Source organism: Ostrinia furnacalis, unplaced genomic scaffold (genome assembly GCF_004193835.3).
Source record: "Ostrinia furnacalis isolate ACB-3 unplaced genomic scaffold, ASM419383v2 OfSCF2841, whole genome shotgun sequence".
NCBI classification, from domain to species: Eukaryota; Metazoa; Arthropoda; class Insecta; order Lepidoptera; family Crambidae; genus Ostrinia; species Ostrinia furnacalis.
Genome location: NW_021133080.1, coordinates 236777 through 255115, shown reverse-complemented (window position 1 = coordinate 255115; position 18339 = coordinate 236777). Strand labels below are relative to the sequence as shown.

The 18339-nt window shown below is 35.7% G+C and overlaps 1 protein-coding gene across 15 annotated transcripts in view; it reads left to right on the top strand.

Annotated features, from left to right (window-relative positions):
• Positions 1 to 18339, top strand: part of mtd (TLD domain-containing protein mustard) — a 136234-nt gene that overhangs the window by 48316 nt on the left and 69579 nt on the right. The window lies entirely within an intron of this gene.

Sequence of the window (18339 nt, the reverse complement as noted above, 5' to 3'; positions counted from 1 at the left end):
GCCAGCGTATTCACGCGGACTTTTCCTAGATCACCAGCATAGTCTATAACATTAAAAATCGCGAAGTGCACGAAAAATAAATAGCTTTATTTATTTAACTTACCATTTTTAAAAGTCAAGCAAAAGATGTGATATAATTATAACCATGGTGTCATACCTTGACCGCCGTAAGGCGAGCATCCTTTATCAGGTCTGGTGACAGCCAATTCATTATCAGCCACCTGCAGCAATAGATCAATAACGCTGCCACGGCCAACAACGCTGCCTGTCAGATAAAATTGGTCTTGTTGTGAATCCTGTGCCCCTGTTTTTCCTTATTTTTTTGTTATTGTTCCTAACACATATGCGCAACTACATACATGTTAATGTAATCAAAATTCGTCGATATCTTATGATCCGCCGCAGACAAGAGCAATGTTTTTACAAAAAACACTGGAAGCAAAAAACTTTAGCGTCTCGCATACATCTGTCTGGCACACATTTGTTTTGTCTATTTCAGTATGTTCTTGCGTCGTATTTACATGTACACATCTTGCAAGTGACTGACCTTCAGTCAGGGATAACTCCTCTTTTATTGAGGACGAATGCCCAAAGCCCACGCATACCATATTCTGTCGACTCATGGAGACCCAAATGGTTCTATAGTAGGATTATACGGCCAAAGCTATCCAAGTTTGCGGAAGAAAAAACGATGAAATGTTCATGTTTAATAAAAAGCTGAGATTAAAATATTAATCTAGTTCATCTGGCTAAGTCATAAAGTAATAATAACTTATGCGAGTCAATCGAGATCATAGTTATATTGATCCTAACGTCGACCCTTATTATGTTCTTTTATTCACCCTGTCAGTATTTCACTACTAAGGTAATTGTGATTTATTTTCTACGCTAACATGCATTTATGCTAACATGTGTCCGGCCAGAGAGCCGTCAGATAGTCGAGCGACATGCCCGACTTAATGAGTAATCATGTAAGCACGTAGCACAGGACTCAGAAAACTGTTGCTACCATAAGAAAATATAATTTCATTTAAATATCACGTTTATTTCCATGTCGACACTAACTTTATAATAATCAGTTGTATGCATGACCATAAAGGTTTAATGTAATTTAATTTCCATGTTAGTTATTATTTCTGTTAAAAGGACGTCTTTTAACTAAGTAACATTATATTCGGTGTTTCAAGTTCCAACGGGAGGGTTGTACTTTATACAAATTATTAATGATAGTGTGACTGGAACAGGCGTTGGCGGGATGAGGGATCTCGATTATAAATCCGCTTTAAGTGTCATCCACGTCGATGCCTCCATTGTGTCGGATGATAGGTGGGCCTTAAACCCACACCCGTGTTACCTATTGTATGACAGGGTCGCCAGCCAAACCCGCTGACACGGACCCAAAGTCAACCTTATCAACATGAAAAATACCGCTGATATTACATCGGATCTAAATCGATCAATACCAACAGTATCCATATATGGGTGGGTCTTGAATGGTCTATACAATGCGTTATATGCGGTCAACCAAAATGGAGCTTTTAAAATGCGCAGGACAATACAACCTTTGTTGAGCCAACGAAATGGTACATAATATAATAATGTCCAAGTTAGACTTTGCCATGTGACTAAACGTTGATTTCATACAAACAATGACAAATTATGTTAAGACAATAAAGGCGCGATATGCATAGGCACAGGTTGTACAACATATCACACGTTTACGGGTATGTTCTGTTAGCGTTGTGTATTAGTAATTCTCTTTACATGATTGCGTACGATTGCAGGTCTGCTATTTGCATGCTAATAAATGTGGTATCGATTGTGCGGATGTGTCGACACGCCTAAACACCCAGTTTCCTTCCGAAGTGTCGACAAAGATCTAGTCTGCCAATGATGTAGGTGCAGCGTGATTCTGAGGCAATGTCGCTGCGCCGGCGCAAGGACGGCCGCATTTGTGCACTCGATACGAGTTACGGCCGCATGTCGCATTGGTGTTTATCTCATTGTTAATTTATTCGCGTAGATCGGTCGTCGCGTTCGCTGACTACTCTCGACAGTTTATTTATAACGTGATTGTCTCAGCCCACAACAAAAACATACTAATTAATTCCTCTTTGAAAATTCTGGCTTGTCGTACCGTAGATAATAAAATTAAATATGAGATAGTCTCGCTTTTTAAAACTAAATACGCTGCTTTAAATGCATAGAATCATATTTATGTCATATTACCATAACTAATTTAGTCTTTGTAACTAGAGGGAATGTGATTGTTTCGTAAGTCGAAGGCTGGGTCCAGTACAACTTTAAAATTTCCTTCAATGTCATATCGTGCAGTAGAATGATTGGTTAAAGTAGGGAATTTCGAAACAGCAACGCCTAAATGTTAAATTTCTAGCTGACTTGTTTGTTGATCAGAAAACCATATTATTCCATTGTTTCTTACAAACAATGACTATATTGATCTAAATCACCTAAATTACGTAGTCACGACTGTATACACTCTAATAGTTATTTACTCTTGTTACTACATCAACATCTTCACTGTTATTGGATAACACTTGGAGAGTTATTAATTGCTTTATCCTTAAACGCTTTTAAATGAAATCGTATCATCGTGTGGACAATCACGTAGTCCTTATATCTACTGTATGTGTAGGTATTTACGAAAAGAACCTATCCTTGCATGAATCATAAGTCGCGCCGCCCGATTGATAAAACTCATTTCCTTATTATCGTTTAGTTAGTCAACTTAAATGTTTTTTTTTTCTATTGGAAATTGTTATTCTATTGGAATTTTCTTTTGGCATTTACATAGGTAATTATGTAAATCGATGTGTTTGGGGTACTCTTCTATATTTGTTGGAGTTACAACATAAATGATGGGCTTTATCTTATCAGGTGCCGCTTGTGTACAAAATCGCCCAAACTATGTTTCACTTGGTAAACGTTGCAGAACAGCTTGTGACTTCGCCAAATAGCGCGCAACACGCGTGTTTTGTTTCTTCACTTTTCTTCACGACTAACTTTGACAGTCACGAGCTCAGCATAGGCGCTTGATAAATTGAGTTTTGATAATATACGTCAAATAGAGCGTCAACTGTAATCAGGTGAACGCATAGCTTTATAACGATTAGTATTTAGTTCAGCAGCTTGGCCGGCTGCGGTTGCCATGCATAGCGTGGTCGCTCGGGCTACGAGCACATACGTAGGTGTTCCAGGATGAATGCCCATTTCCTCCCCATTGCGCCAATTGCGCTCGTTTGCGGACTAATTGTAAGCTCCGCAATTAGCTTGATGGACGAATGCGCACCTCGCGCACGACACGAACATATTCGATTCAGATCCGTCTCGTGTGTATCAATCATTCTGTATTTTGAGTGCGTGTTTGCGAACACCACTCTCGTGGACTGATTCCGTTGCGCCGTAATTAAATCTGACCCCTTTATTCAGATGATATGTTATTAATTATTCCATGAAATGTTTCTCTTTCTCGGTCTGAAAATTTCAGGTACCTAAATCGCCCCAGATATTATTATGGAAGGCACGAATTTAGGGGGGTAATTTGCTTACGCTGCAAACTCTAAATACTATACGTCCGGAGAATACATAATTCGTGTTTGGATCAAGTTTATGTCTGACGTTCTGACTTTTACGATTTGGTAAATAACTTTTTTATCTGTCATTACGATTTCCTTGACTTTATCCAATAGCCGGAACCGTTCTTCACTTTCTTCCTTATATTTTTTCGCATTTGCGGTTATTCCTGTGTCTTTATTAACTCGATGACGTGGGTGTCTCGTCACGGCGGGGTCAAGGAGATCGTTTACTCATTCTGCTGGTAAAAGGAAATTCTGCAACTTAAGTGTTTTGCCCTTTTTAAAAAGTTCAACATAACAAGCGACCATTGTACCTAAGTGTAACAAACCATTGAGTAAATGTAAGCTATTTTAAAAGAGTATACTGATACTTTCAACGTTTCAACCATAAGTACGAGTCTACCTACCTGCTTTAAAAGTTTTAAGCTTTTGTCTTCATATTTAACTGAACATGAAGACGAAAGCTCCCAACTTTCCACCCACACCACATCCATTTTATTGGTACTGTGGGAAGTTACTTGAAAGACAAATGATTTATGTCATACTTTATCTTCAAATTCATAGATGCAAATATTGCGGTCGTCATTTTAGAGCAGATGTTTCCATAAATATTTTGGTAACGTCGAACGCTTGTTGATAGATCGGATGCAAAATATTGTTTATCTTGTTCGTCAGTCATTGATCATTGTTATTAGTCTGATTTCATCGTGCCCCCGCCAGCCAAGAAATAGACATAATTGATAGATATATCCGCTGGCAATGAGCTGCGGATATTTAATGTACAAAACGTCGTTTTGTGTAACGGCCTGTCAGGCCGCGGCCGGCGGCCCCGGTCAGTTAGTTCCCTTGATGACGGTTTGACGTTTCCTAGACCAAACAAATAATCTATGAACAACCTACCAGGCGAATATTTAATAGAAAACTTCATCTCACAAAAATTCCATGTGACTAATTTCACTGTGGTACTAAATGTAATTTTCAAAATTTTCCATGGAAAATAAAATTATCTATTTAAACTATACTTAATTAATTTGAATTTCAATTACATTGTACAAACCTATTTTAGGAACTACTTGTTTTACTTGATAAATGACGTGATAACTAATTAAGACATTTCTTATTGGTTTTCTCCACCGTCTATCCCAAACAATGGCTATCTCTGTAGACATTCATGTTGATTTACAACAAGTAATTAGGTGTAATCTGTATCCATAATGTTCTATCGCGGTTATAACGGAAAACTAATAATGGAAGTGTTTTTGCGATAGCGGTCTTGACTAAAAGCTGAGCTTATTAAATTCTCTTTTGATTTTGCTGATTCATACTGAATCGATAGCAAAATCTATCCGGCAATATTAAGTTTGTTCTTCGAGCTTACTTACAAATAAGGTTAAGCGGTTAAACTCTGGTGAATAATAAATACTTCCGTATCCGTGTAGAGGCTGTACTAATCAGATGCTACGTGATCTCTGACTTACGGTGCAACGACTCGTTTTGTTCCAGTCATTGCCCTGTGCTTGAACTCTTATTATAAACCCGACCTCTAAGGTACAGATAACACGAGGTCTCTGAAGTACTACTAAATGTCCCCATAGCGTAGTTTGTGCAAAGCGTCTAACATTTACGACGTCGGTGTTCCTCTTTATAAATATATTAGCTCTGTTTGTTTAGGTAAAAACGTCACGAGCTTGTCTAGCAAATAAAGTATGATGGATCTATGCCAGCCAATGATGTCACGTCAGTAGATATTTTTTACGCATTTCCAGTATATTAGATAGCTACCAAAATATACTGTCTCCTATTTCTTATTTTTTAAACGCATTAGAATGGACTTATTACGACATTTGTTATTAAAGCTCTCCTTTTGATGTAAAGAAATTATTTTATATGCTCGTAATATCAATAGTAGAAATTGTCGAATCTTATGCCACTTTGTTCGTCTTAGATTTTCAGTTCATGTTTTTGACATTATTGAGGACAACTTTTATGTTTAATTTTATTGCATCGTTTGTTGTTTCTTACGAGTGTTGCTGAAAAAAAAAAAATTTTAGCGCTCGCATCTTCTAATTCCGCCTTTTTACAGTTGTTATTTTCCGGTGGTTATTAAGTGTTAATGTTTTGTCAGTTTTATTGCTCGTTGTCTTGATATATCTACGTGTATGTATGTACATGTACGTACATAGATCCTTAGGTTGAGAAGGCCGTTGCAGTCATTAGGGTCAACTAGCACATAACACCAGCGCCGTATCACATGGCATTCCCTACGCTATGATCATTTGTATCAAGTTTTATAGTTGCCCAGCAATCCTCGTAAAACTATAAAATCTTCAATGCTACAGTTTCAGTCACAATAGCCACTATAACAATAAAACATATTGCATGTTTCATTGTTAAATCTATGAAGAAACTACCACACTTCCAACTGGGTGGTCAAATTAAAAATATTACTTTCAAAGCATTCAAAAAGGGAGATATTTTTGGTTAGTAGAAAGAGACAGGAAATGTAGAGTCATTTGTTTATCATTGCTTTTAAGGATGCATGATGTAATTTTCAAGTTGTAGGAAATATGATAATGACTGTACGGAAGGATAAATAGCAAAAAACATTTAAACAACTTAATTCAGAACGACATACGCGTTAATTCAATTCATAATTTCACAGTGGCATCAATTTTTTCGGAAAATAAACAAGCGAGAATGATGTTAATTGCTGTTGTTATTAAGCTGTGTTTAAAATAATGAGGTGAGTATCTGGTTTTCGTGAAGCGGTGTCGTAATAGGTGTAATTTTGTATTGCACCAGTAGTGCGCTAAAGTGTAACGTGCGGTGTGTTCCGTCCAAAGCCTTCTCTACAATAATGCAACACATTGAGCGGAATGATCTACTATCATGCATTTATACAAAACAGTATTACGTTACGACACACTAACTCCGTAGTATGTTATTAGTAGTTCTTTTGCTTTATAGATTGCATAAACTTAGTTGTTTGTTTTTACCTCCACGCTAGGATTAATTATGATTTAATGTTGCATCAATCTTTAATGAATTTCTACGTCTGTCGTTCATTAATCTTATGAACGGAGACAATGCAAGCTATTAGATGTTATTCCCAGAGCGGGCCGCACCATCATCCGGCGGTTCCTGTGGGCTCCAAACCTCTCTCATTCTATTATATTTTAATAACATCATGTTCCTATAGAAGTGTCCCTGATACCTATTTCATTTGGCTTATTGAATTAATCTAATCAGTGCCCGAAGACGTTGAGTACGAGTAGCTATCATAAAGTATATTTTCCATTAGCTATAACTTATTAGGTTGCTATTAATATAATTTTAATTATGGAAACTGATACTTAACATTATGGACACTTCTCAACATACGCGTTCCACTTAAAGATACTGATGTTCTATCAAGTACATAGTCCTCTTTAGCGGTGTAACATCGTGTGATTTCTCTGCACGCCACATTCTATACGCTTCCTTGTGTTGTGACATTACATCTTATATCGTTTTCCTCATTGATTTAATTGCTCCCATTGCAGATATGATAAACAATGATTGATTATTCAGTAGGTATGTACCTCCTTCTAAACAAAGCCACGTTAACGTTAAAGAATCACTTTTAATTATATCTAACATGATATCATGATTTCATGATAACACGTGGCTCTTGAACTCCAACAATCAAGAACAATAAAGATGGTCAGTGGGTTATCGAAAATGAGCACGTTGTACTATAAAGTGGTAAACAAACACCTCTGACAGCTGGATTACGATGATAAAATTCAGCTCTATCAAAACACTATGAAAGAGTAGAAATATTTAGTGTTGCAAGCCAGTAAAGTAGAACAAATGATACGATATCGATTTAACACGCTCATTCATTGCATGAAAGTTTTATTTGGTTCTGATTGTCACCATGCCACCGCGGTGAGTCGATGGAGTTGAGGATGACTGTAATGCGACAGAGGCGGTGAGCATTGAGCAACCGGCCGCGCCACGCCTCCCATTGACGGCGATCCCGCGCCGTGCTGTCTAAAAAATGTCCTCATTGCCAATTGGCAACACCTGGCTGGCTGTCGATTGGCGATTACGGTCTCGTGTCTGAGCCAAATTATGCAGCTTATCCGTATCTTAAATGTCATGACATTAACTGCTGGGCCCAATTAAACCATTATTGGTATTTTCGAAATCTAAGGAGCATTTTCTCTTTGCATTCGAAAGGTAGCGACGCTATTATAATTTATTAGTCCTACGTGCGCGTACGCGCGTAGGTTGCTTCATTATTTCACAATCACAACGAATAGTCCAACGACCTCGCTCATATGTAGTTTAGAGTTAGCGGCGTTGTTTTACATCCTCTGATCTAGAAATGTACTTATCTTTATCCATCATAGATCATTCTGGTATTGCGTCGATTGCGTTGTCAGCGATCAGGTGATATTTACGACATAAATCATAAATAAGTTGCAGTAACAACAGTTGCTGTTAGGTAACTTTTATCCTGATTCTCATGCAATATACACGCATTGTTGCGTTCCGCGCCGTTATTCAACTTAGATGTAAGAGAATGCAACACATACGTTCATAACTCTCCGTTAATTGGCAGAACACATAAAAATCTATCTTTTAACAGCTGTTTTGTTTCATGACTTAAAATATTTATAATTTCTTCGGATGTCGATTTCATCGTTGCTTAGCAATTAACTTAATTAATGTACTGTGCAACAATAAAATACGTTGTGCGGTAAGCGCAGGCGCAGCGTTATTTACAGAATCAGCACCCACGTGCTCGAGCAAGCCGAGTGTGACGCGCAAATATCTTACCGATCTTTGTTTTTGTTCGCGACGCGTTTGAGCGCTTGACCCACATATACAGTATTCTTGGACTTTCGCTTTGGTTGCTTCTTAGTATCACGCCACGGTCTTAATTGTCCCATACATATCTCAATTTGTGTATCAATGACGTTTTAAGGTTGGACAGGCGTAAACTACATTTAGGCAGAATAATAATTAGGTAGTTTGTATTTATAGTGGACGGGTTTTATCAAGGAGAATTTTCTACGGTTAAGGTCATTTAGTGGAAGTCTTAAGTTATTTTAACCAGTTAAAATTGCAGTCATATATATTACTTATCATGTAGGTAATTACTCGCATATCCTTATGCGCGAAGCACGTTAGATTCGTCCGAACTGACGGAACTTCCACGACGCGGTCGTCCTTATAAGCGCCTGCGCACCAACCAGCCACTTCCTGTATTCCGATGCGTTTAAATATTACCCGACATCACTTCCGATTATTTTTGTAATTATAGATTTGTAATAAACGTTCTCACTGAGGCAGAATTTCAAGTTCATCGAGATCTGATAAATTATGGTAATTTAAACACATTAATTACACTTTTGTGTTACTTCTACTGCCTGTGAATGACCAATTTGGATATAATTTATATCCGCAACTTTCTCTTTCATCAATCAATCGGAATTTGTGTTCGAATATTGCAGAAAAAGTTATTTTGACGATTTATTAAGAGCCATTTCACAAAAATATTCCGCGCGAATTTAGGTAAAAGCTGTCAACGCAACGTCAAAAGAGTAAAAAGAACGCTGAAATGGACAAAAAAATCTTGAGCCGTGACCGTATTAAGACTTGATTTAAGTTATTAATTTTAAGGTAGAATGAGGTATTCAAACTTGATTNTTAAGCGAAAAACCGAAAAGTGGTACCTTTAAACCCCCTTCTCCCCGCCGGCTCAAGGGCTAAGGGCGGGGACTTTTGCTATGTTCACCACCTAACTATGCTAAATAAAGTCCCGAGGTCAGAAATTGTGTTCCACGGATTTCTCTCTACACCGTCGTTAAGGCATTCATTGACTGGACTATTACTAAAATTATAAATACGAAAGTTTGTGTGGATGTCTGGATGTTTGTTACACTTTTACGAAAAAACTACTGAACAGATTTTGATGAAACTTTACAGTACAGTACAGCAGTACTAGGCAGTCTGTNTTATTTTATTGTAATCTGACCTTGATTTTTCAAACACGTGTCAAAATAAAAAAAAATTAAATCAATCATTAAAACAGCAAATAGTTCAGGCATACATGGATATGGATGAAACCTAATCATTACCATTGTATGAGTTGGATATGACATAATTATGACACAATTGAACAGATTTTTTTTTCTTTTATCCTTTTATTCTGAAATCCAAACATCACACCTTCGTCTTTGTATTTCCTGTTGTCTAGGAGCTTTCTATCCTCGCCATGCGCCAGCCAGCACATCTTTTTTTATTTTTGCTTTTTTTTATCTGCATTATTGTTTATTTTTGTAACCTAAAATAACAAATTACATTATTTATTCTGTTGTTCCTACACACTTAAATTAGCTGTGAGACTCTGTAATTGGCTAGAGTTATATAATGTACTACTCTGTAACATGTAAATTGTCGACCAAGCTGTTGAGTTTCCAAATAAATAAATAAATAAATCAAAAGTACTAAGGAATATTTCATTGATATCAACTTAGAAACAAGCACAGATCACAGAAACTAAAGGGAAATGTGACAAGGGACAAATTGGAACATATTGCTTGTGAAAGCAATGATGACAGTAGCGACGTCATTATGTAAACAGTTTATATTGCTTGCATAGTACTAAAGATTATTCGAACGTTGAATACTGATACCGCAATGGATAATGAGCACATAATTTGATTTCTTTGTGTGTGTGAATTTATAATACGACACTGAGTTTCGAACTCTGCGCATTACTTAGCATCTCTCTATATTTCTATGGAACCAAGTTATCTCCAAAATAACATTCCACACCTTTTTAACCTAGTCAGGTAATAATTTTAATAAAAAACGAAGCACGTCATCTATCAATAGGATATATGTATATTTTAGAAGTTGATAAATTATGCATAAAATATAAACACTAGAAGTTTAGTTAAATCGTAGAATTTCTGAAAAACAAGTACTAAAATCGTACTGAAAAAAAAAGTATTAACATGTTATCTAATTTATTTATTAAACGTCGAATTTTATCAAAGATTTTGGACTAAAGTTTTTGAAAATATTTTATAGGCTACATAAAAAAAAAATTAGGATTCTAAATCGTGAAAGAAATTTTTTTCTGAGCCTATTGCCTCCAAACAAACAAACAAACAATTAAATCTTTCCTCTTTTATTAGTATAGATTTAACAACAAAACAAAACGCTTCTTTTTCTTCATCACGAAACAAAACTCAAAGCGAATAAATAAATAAACAAATCTTGGGCAATTTCACAGCGCCATCTAGTCCAAAAGTAGGCAACCAATATGCTTGTGTTAAGGGTGCTATCATAATGGATATACTTTTTTATCNAACTTGCACGGAAAGTTAGGTTTGTATTCTAATTTTCCGTATTTGTTTGTGGCAAGTCGGTCAAATGGACGAAAACAGGAGCTGGACGGAAAACCGGCGCAATTACCCTACCTAATAGTCAATAGTCATACTAGTATAATATTAACTTCCGGTTAATACTTTTATGAAAAATAAATCTTTTCATTGTAAACATAATTAATGTGCAAATAAAGAGTTGCGTATGTACCCACAAAATATGAAATTTCAATTACTTTTCACTCATGAAGAATATTACTTGGATAATTTTTTTCAGGTGTATTATTTACATAATGTAATCAAAGATCACTTTTGTCTGTTTTTTCTGTTACAAATTTTTAAATTAAGTAATTACAATAATAAACATACAAAATCTGTTCAAAACAATTTATTAAACTTTTATCATTCTTCACTTCTTATGTAAAAACAAAACTTGTTTTCAGGAATTACTTTCAGGATCAGTGGGTATATCCCAGTGGATATCGTTTCCAGAGACCTTACCATTACCAGATTAGATAATGCAGCTAAAATTACGTAACACAGCTCAAAACGTGAAGTGTCATTGTAAACAATCCCACAAGCAGGTAAACACGACGCGACGCGGCGCAGGAAGCCGCGTGCGCGGGCGCAGGCTGTGAGAAACGCATTGTCCCCGCACCGAGTGTGGAACCGATCGCTTCCTCCGCTCGACTGTTGACGATATATCACCAGTTTTGATGCTCCGATTCCATAAACACTTGACACTTGTAAGTTTAAAATCGTCATCTTAAATAGAGTGGTTCAACCCTGTGGTTGACTAATGCCGGTTTTCTATAATCAATCCTTCGTCAACTCCGTCCGTCAACTGTCAAATTTCAATGTTTTTGGTCGAAATATCTACGGTTTCCGATGTATAAAAGACTTTTTAAACAATTTAAAAATATAAAGACTTTTAACTTTTCCAAAATTATGGATAATTTGATCGAAAACGGATTTGGAAAATGATTGATTTAGGAAAAGCACCAGATCCAGATCCGGTTGCAAACACATTGAGGTATCTAAAATGCATTTAATCGTAAATCGGGGTGGTTGACTACTTTTACGAGTATGAGCTGTATAAACGAAACCTTCCCATAGATTTTAGACGGTAAAATCAACCTATGATACCACTAGTTAGTGAATTCAAATTCACTTGACTAAATGCTTTTTTTTTTTACTGAAAACGCCGATGTCTGTTTTCAGGGCTAAAGTGAAATTATTTTTAAAGAAGTTGTATCTTAATTATGGGTTTTCTGGTGTCAACTAAAACTAGAGCTTGAGGGAGAGCTAGCTGAAATAGGACATTACTTTTTTCATAATGTACGAGTAACAGTTTTTAAATATACCTACTCAACTTACTAAAGAAAGAAAAAATGTTTATTCAGTATCATCGACAATACACTTGCAACTACGTTTCTTCTTGTGTTAAAATGTGTATTAATGGATGAAATGAAAGCTTACAATAGATCATAGAGACATCAGACTATANATGGTCAACAACAAGGATTGACCTATCTTTCGCAGTTATTAAATAATCTCTGGGTGTTGCTTAAGATAGTAATTCATGCTTCCAAAATCTTAGAAATTCGCACGAAAATGTAAAATGGCTCTTAACACAGTCATCTTTAAAAGCGCATTTAAATGAGGTTTAATAAACGTTGTTATAAACTTATTAAAAATTCTATTAACCTGCAAATATTATGTTATCAAAATTAAGACAAAAATAACAAGACTATAGGTAAATAAATAAATAAATAAATAATAAATAAATATCCTTGGACATTTACACTGCGCTTCTTGTCCCAAACTAAGCAAAGCTTGTACTATGGGTACTAGACAACGGATATAAACATACTTAAATACTTTTTTTTGTAAATAGGTACATACTTATTATACATAGAAAACACCCAGTCCAATACAAACAAATATGTTCATGCACACAAATGTTTGTACTGTGCGGGAATCGAACCCGCTACTTCCGGAATAGTAGTCCGTTTCGAACCACTACACCAAACGGCCGACAAAAACGGCCGGTACTTTTATGTCCGCTCTTTATTAGCAGTATTCAAAATCTATACTTTTAGATAAACACGGAGAAGCACTTATAATATTATGCGCCATGTTATGTGTATGTTCTTAGTGCTTTTCGGAGCATAATTATCTTTAGATTATGTACTATTTGATTTTATTTGATATACCCGAATGTTTTTGTTAACCGATATTTTTCTCACATGATGGGAAAAAAACATACAATGTTACATCCTAAAAATAACTTAGTTACTCGAACTTACGATGTTTATCCTGTTAAGTTCCCTCGCAAAATATCTAATTAATATGTATCATTTTAAGTGTCTGCCTGCCCACACGTTACACGTGTAGGGTTAATCCCACAAATAGGGCGCTCTTACCCTTTACGTGCTACTTTATTTGTTTATTTTGAACTTAATGCGCTTGAAACAAGGTTGAAGAATGGAGCATATTTTTCTGCGGCTAAAATGGTCCCATGTGACGACGTCTGACCCGCTCGCGACTTTATGGTGTGGTCAGAATATAGACTGAAATAAAGCAGAATTTTCAAAACATGCACTTGAAGCTGCGAAACTCGGAGTCTACTTCTCAATGGGAATTTTGATTCGTATAGCTCTATTGTGGCTCTATGTCCTTTGAATCCTTTCATTAATGAAATATGGGTACAGTAAAAATAAATGTACAATCAAGCTTGCGATCGGTCCAGATATAAAATTCACAATTCATTACAGATTTGACTGTAAGCTTGACTTTGAATCAAGTTTTGAGCTTTTTTTTTCTCCGGTATATCTGTCAACGATTATAATCTTACGTAATCTATGACTTACGTTTTTTAGTCGTGTACACATTTTGCATCATTATTTATTTAAGAACATTACGTGTAAGCTGTGAAATTGTCAAAAGAACATACGTGCCTAGATTGAAACATAATCTTAGTTACATTTGTTTAGGAATGTTTTGACTGTTAATGAGTGAAATATTTATCCTGCTCCATTATTTAGGCAAATAACCAGGTTTATACACAATACACATACTTTTACTCAAAAGTTAAGGTAATATCCAAGGAATAACGTAATTATCAAATGACGACCGGTTTTAATATAATTTTATAGCTTAGTATTGCAGTTCTTGGCTCGGAAGTATCATTTAAATAATTTCCTGCGGAAGACCTTAAAGTTTACGACTTGAACATTTATTTTCTATTGTTTTGTAAATTGTATGAACTTGACCCGTAAGATATGTTGAATGAAACCATGTGAATACGATATGCCTCGTATAAAACTATCATGTTCAAGCTCCATTCAAGTTGACAAAAACAAGAACATCAATATTATAGTAAGCCAGGTTTCCAAGTAGAGATAGATAAAAATACCTTAATTGTCACAGCCGTATCTGATGTTACGGATCTTGTTTCCGACACGTTGTGGATATTCCGTATTAGTTTACTGCTGTATCCGATAGTTGTACGTTAGCTTGGGAATGTAGCAAACAACAATACCAATTTATCGGTTATGTCATAATTTCTGAATGCATTTTAAGTAACTTTGATTAATTATTGTACTCTAAACAATACCAATTTATCGGTTATGTCATGTTTTCTGAATGCAATTAAAGATAATTTTGGTAATTTATTATTATTGTACTCTAATATAATAAATGCCTAATTGACTTGTAGCAGTCTCATTAGAACACTCAACTTATCTAAACCGCTAATCGAAATATGTAAACAAAGCGTGCTAAATGTATCTACAGCGTGTTACAATTTATGCATGTCATTAAAGTAAACACGCCAATAGAATATTAAAAGCGCTATGTCTAAACGCAATAGTCTAGACGCGATAATCTCGCGCTGCCAGATACGCTGTTAGTAAATACGCGAGCCGCCCGCCCAGTGTCAAGGGCGGCTCCCCGCGGCCGGCGCAGGCCCCCAAACATACGACAAACAGAAGTAGCGAAACATCTCTAGGGCTGCGGATTCTGTTTTTGTTATTTCTAATGAGATTGAAGATGTTGAGTAAAATATATACTACGTCTTTACTTTTAGTAAAGAAAGCGGCATAAGAGCTTTACATTTGTTTGTAATGCCCGTATCTGGAGCGATACGTCTGACTCTGTATTGTGAATCGGATGATTCTGATATTTTTTAACCCAATTTTTTAAGCATTCCGGTAATCTATTATATTAAAATATTACACTGTAAATTAAAATATTTCGAAGGGTATGACAAACGATAGATCGCCTTTATGCTCAGAAAATGCCTATTCTCTTTTAGCCTGGAGACTTTTTTAATGCTAGAAATTAGGGAACAATGACGTAAGAAATCTAGTCACCTAGATTTCGTTCCACGCACGATGTGTTAATATACCTATTTCGCTTTTCTTCAAACAGTTACCAAAAAGTAATTTTGCGAACAGTCGGAAGTATTAATCACATCTGAGCTGCCCCTCGTGTTTCGTTAGCTACAAACTACGAGATTGCAATTTCCAGGTACAATTAAATTGCAATGAAACTCCATTTCAACGTATCCTCATATTCAACGGAACAGTTTAATTTTCCCCGAATAGCATTCAAAGAGACAGTTCGGGGAAATCTGTTCGCCCGACAACCCTGATGGGAGAATGCCCACCCCCGGGGTAGAACACCCGGCCAGTTCCGGGTGGGGCTTGCACTGCCTTTATGTAACTTGAAGCGTTTCAACTTAGACGTCTTCTTTAAATTAACGCTAATAATTCACGTAATTAGGGATCTTAGACCAGGTCGCGGATTACATTAAGCCCTTTAATTAAGAGCGATCTGGTTCGCGTCCTTTACGTCCCTTCAAACGATTTCTGCGTTACATAATGGTACGCATAAATTGAACAAGCTAAGTGCCTACTCCAAGGATTTTGTTGTTTTATATTCGCTCTACAGAGCTGATATTATTATGGTGAATGTTTTCTTACTATCTTCGGTTATATTATTTTATTAGACGTAAAACAAGACATTATTTTAGGTTATAAATGATTTGATTTCTCTTTACTTCTTTGCCAAAAGGTTGTATAATATGTTTTATGAGAAGTCTTTAAGTTTTTATTATTTGGCCAAAGTTCACGGATTTACATTTAGATCTTCCCAATTAATAATAATAAATATAACGTGCTGAGTCATATAATAGCAATGCTTAGATTGCTATCAAGCGGGCAGAAGTCGTTTCGACTTGTTTGGCAATTTGTCCTTGTGTCGAATTAATACATGGCTCGGATTTTTGACAGCAAATAATGTTAGTTCTGTTAAGACAAACTAGTTTACAAGTTAAAGGATACAACTTCCGACATTGAGTGAATAGACAAGGCGAGAGTGAATAGGCACTTACAGGGCAGGTATGTACCATCCTAGACTGCATCTCACTTAACACCAGGTGCGATTGCGGTCAAATACCTGCCTTGGCTAGCATAAAAAAAAAAAAAAAAAGAGTAGGTGTTTTTTATTGGACAGAATTTGAACTAGTACAGTTTCCGGCTAAATGACGTTGCATAATCGCTAAAGGGGATTATTAGAACAACGTTAATACGCTTTTGTTCGTATAAGTGGATTAAGAGCTTTAGTGTTATGGAGTCGTGATTGACCGAGCGAGTAAACATGATGAGTTTGTTAATACCCAGCTGCTATATCGATAGGTCATGCGAAATATTCGGCAAGGACACACGTACCCAGATTTTATCTTTTCTCGAACGCTTGATCTTATCGCCGCGAAATTAAAAACTGCAATTTATTTATGTAGGCGATTAAATCATTCTTTCAATTACAAACCTTTAATTAAATATGCATTATTCTTATTGTATTCATTGAAATACAATGACCCGAAGTAAGTAACAACAAAGAAATTATAGAACCTATTGAAATATGTTTTTTTTTGTTTGCGAACATGCCTTGCAATAAAAGTTATTTAGAAAACGCACGTAAACATTACCAGCAACACCCACCAACACGTGTCTTACATTTTGTATGAGTATTTTCATTATTTACGCATTGCATGATTCCAATGTTGACCCATCGCATGAATCGATGTGGCATTTAAAATTTTTATTTGCTGTTTTACACCGTTATGATATTTTTTATTTATATTAATCATGTTGTGTTTTGGTTTGCCAGATACACTGTTTATCGAGGTTTTCACACTGATTCGTAATGTGTTTTTGTTTGTAATCAAAATATGTTGATCAGTTTCACGAAATAATATTGTTTCAAAAATATTTTCCAGTAAAAGTTTTCATTTCATATAAATACGACTTCGTCGACATAAAGTTTATAATACCAATTTACGAAACGTGTGAAAGCCAATATCATAGAACACAGACAATTTTCGTCCCTCAACCAGCCTCTAATATCATTCAACTATTAAAATTAGGGTAAGTCCAGGATAGATGCCCCACTTTTTGAAACAGCTCTGTAACTCAGTCAGTAAGTTTTTATCAACAATTTGACCTTAGTATCTGTAAACTTTGGTCTTTCGTCTATGATATTACTATAATTATTTTAGTTTAAGTTATACCGATTCTGAGTAAATACCATTTTAATTGACCTCTAAAAAGTGGGATAGACGCCTAATGTGGGGGATAGAAGACTCACTGTATGATTGCTTCAAAGGATAGATGCCTGATGCAGGGATAGATGACTCGTTAATACAGTTTTTTAATTCTAAGGATCAAATTCATTTTGAAATCAAATAAGCCAAGTATTATTATTTAAGATTGTTTGTTATTAAATGAATTAAAAATGAAATTTAATATTGTTTATTAAAAATAATACTACTCCTTCTAGCGCAGTCGGGTAAAAAGGTAATTCGATCAGAAGGGCACCCTATTTATTACTTTCCTAAGGTTAGCCGTACTACATTCTTTTTTTCTTCTTACTTGCTACCTGTGACAAAAAGAGCAGGTTAGGATAGATGCCCCTAGGTGCATGGGACATGGCCCTAAGGGCATCTATACCCAAAAAAAATTAGGCAACTATCCTTTTACCATAGGATAGGTGCCGTTTTTAATAAAAAATATAATAACAATTAAAATCGAATTAAACATATCTATCCCGTATAATTTATAAGATAGTCTATCAAATCATATAAAAATCTGCTTCATTTTACAGCTGACAAAAAAATTATCCCTTAAAAAATACTTACCAATATTATTTCGACGCTCGCAAAGGTCTGGCCGCGGAAGATTTTTGCTCTCACTGTCTAAACGAACGCACTCTTTGATGGTTTGCGAGGCGAAAAGTGGTACTGGGAGGTCCCTTTCTATTATACGTACTATAACTTTAGGCTAAGTTGCTTG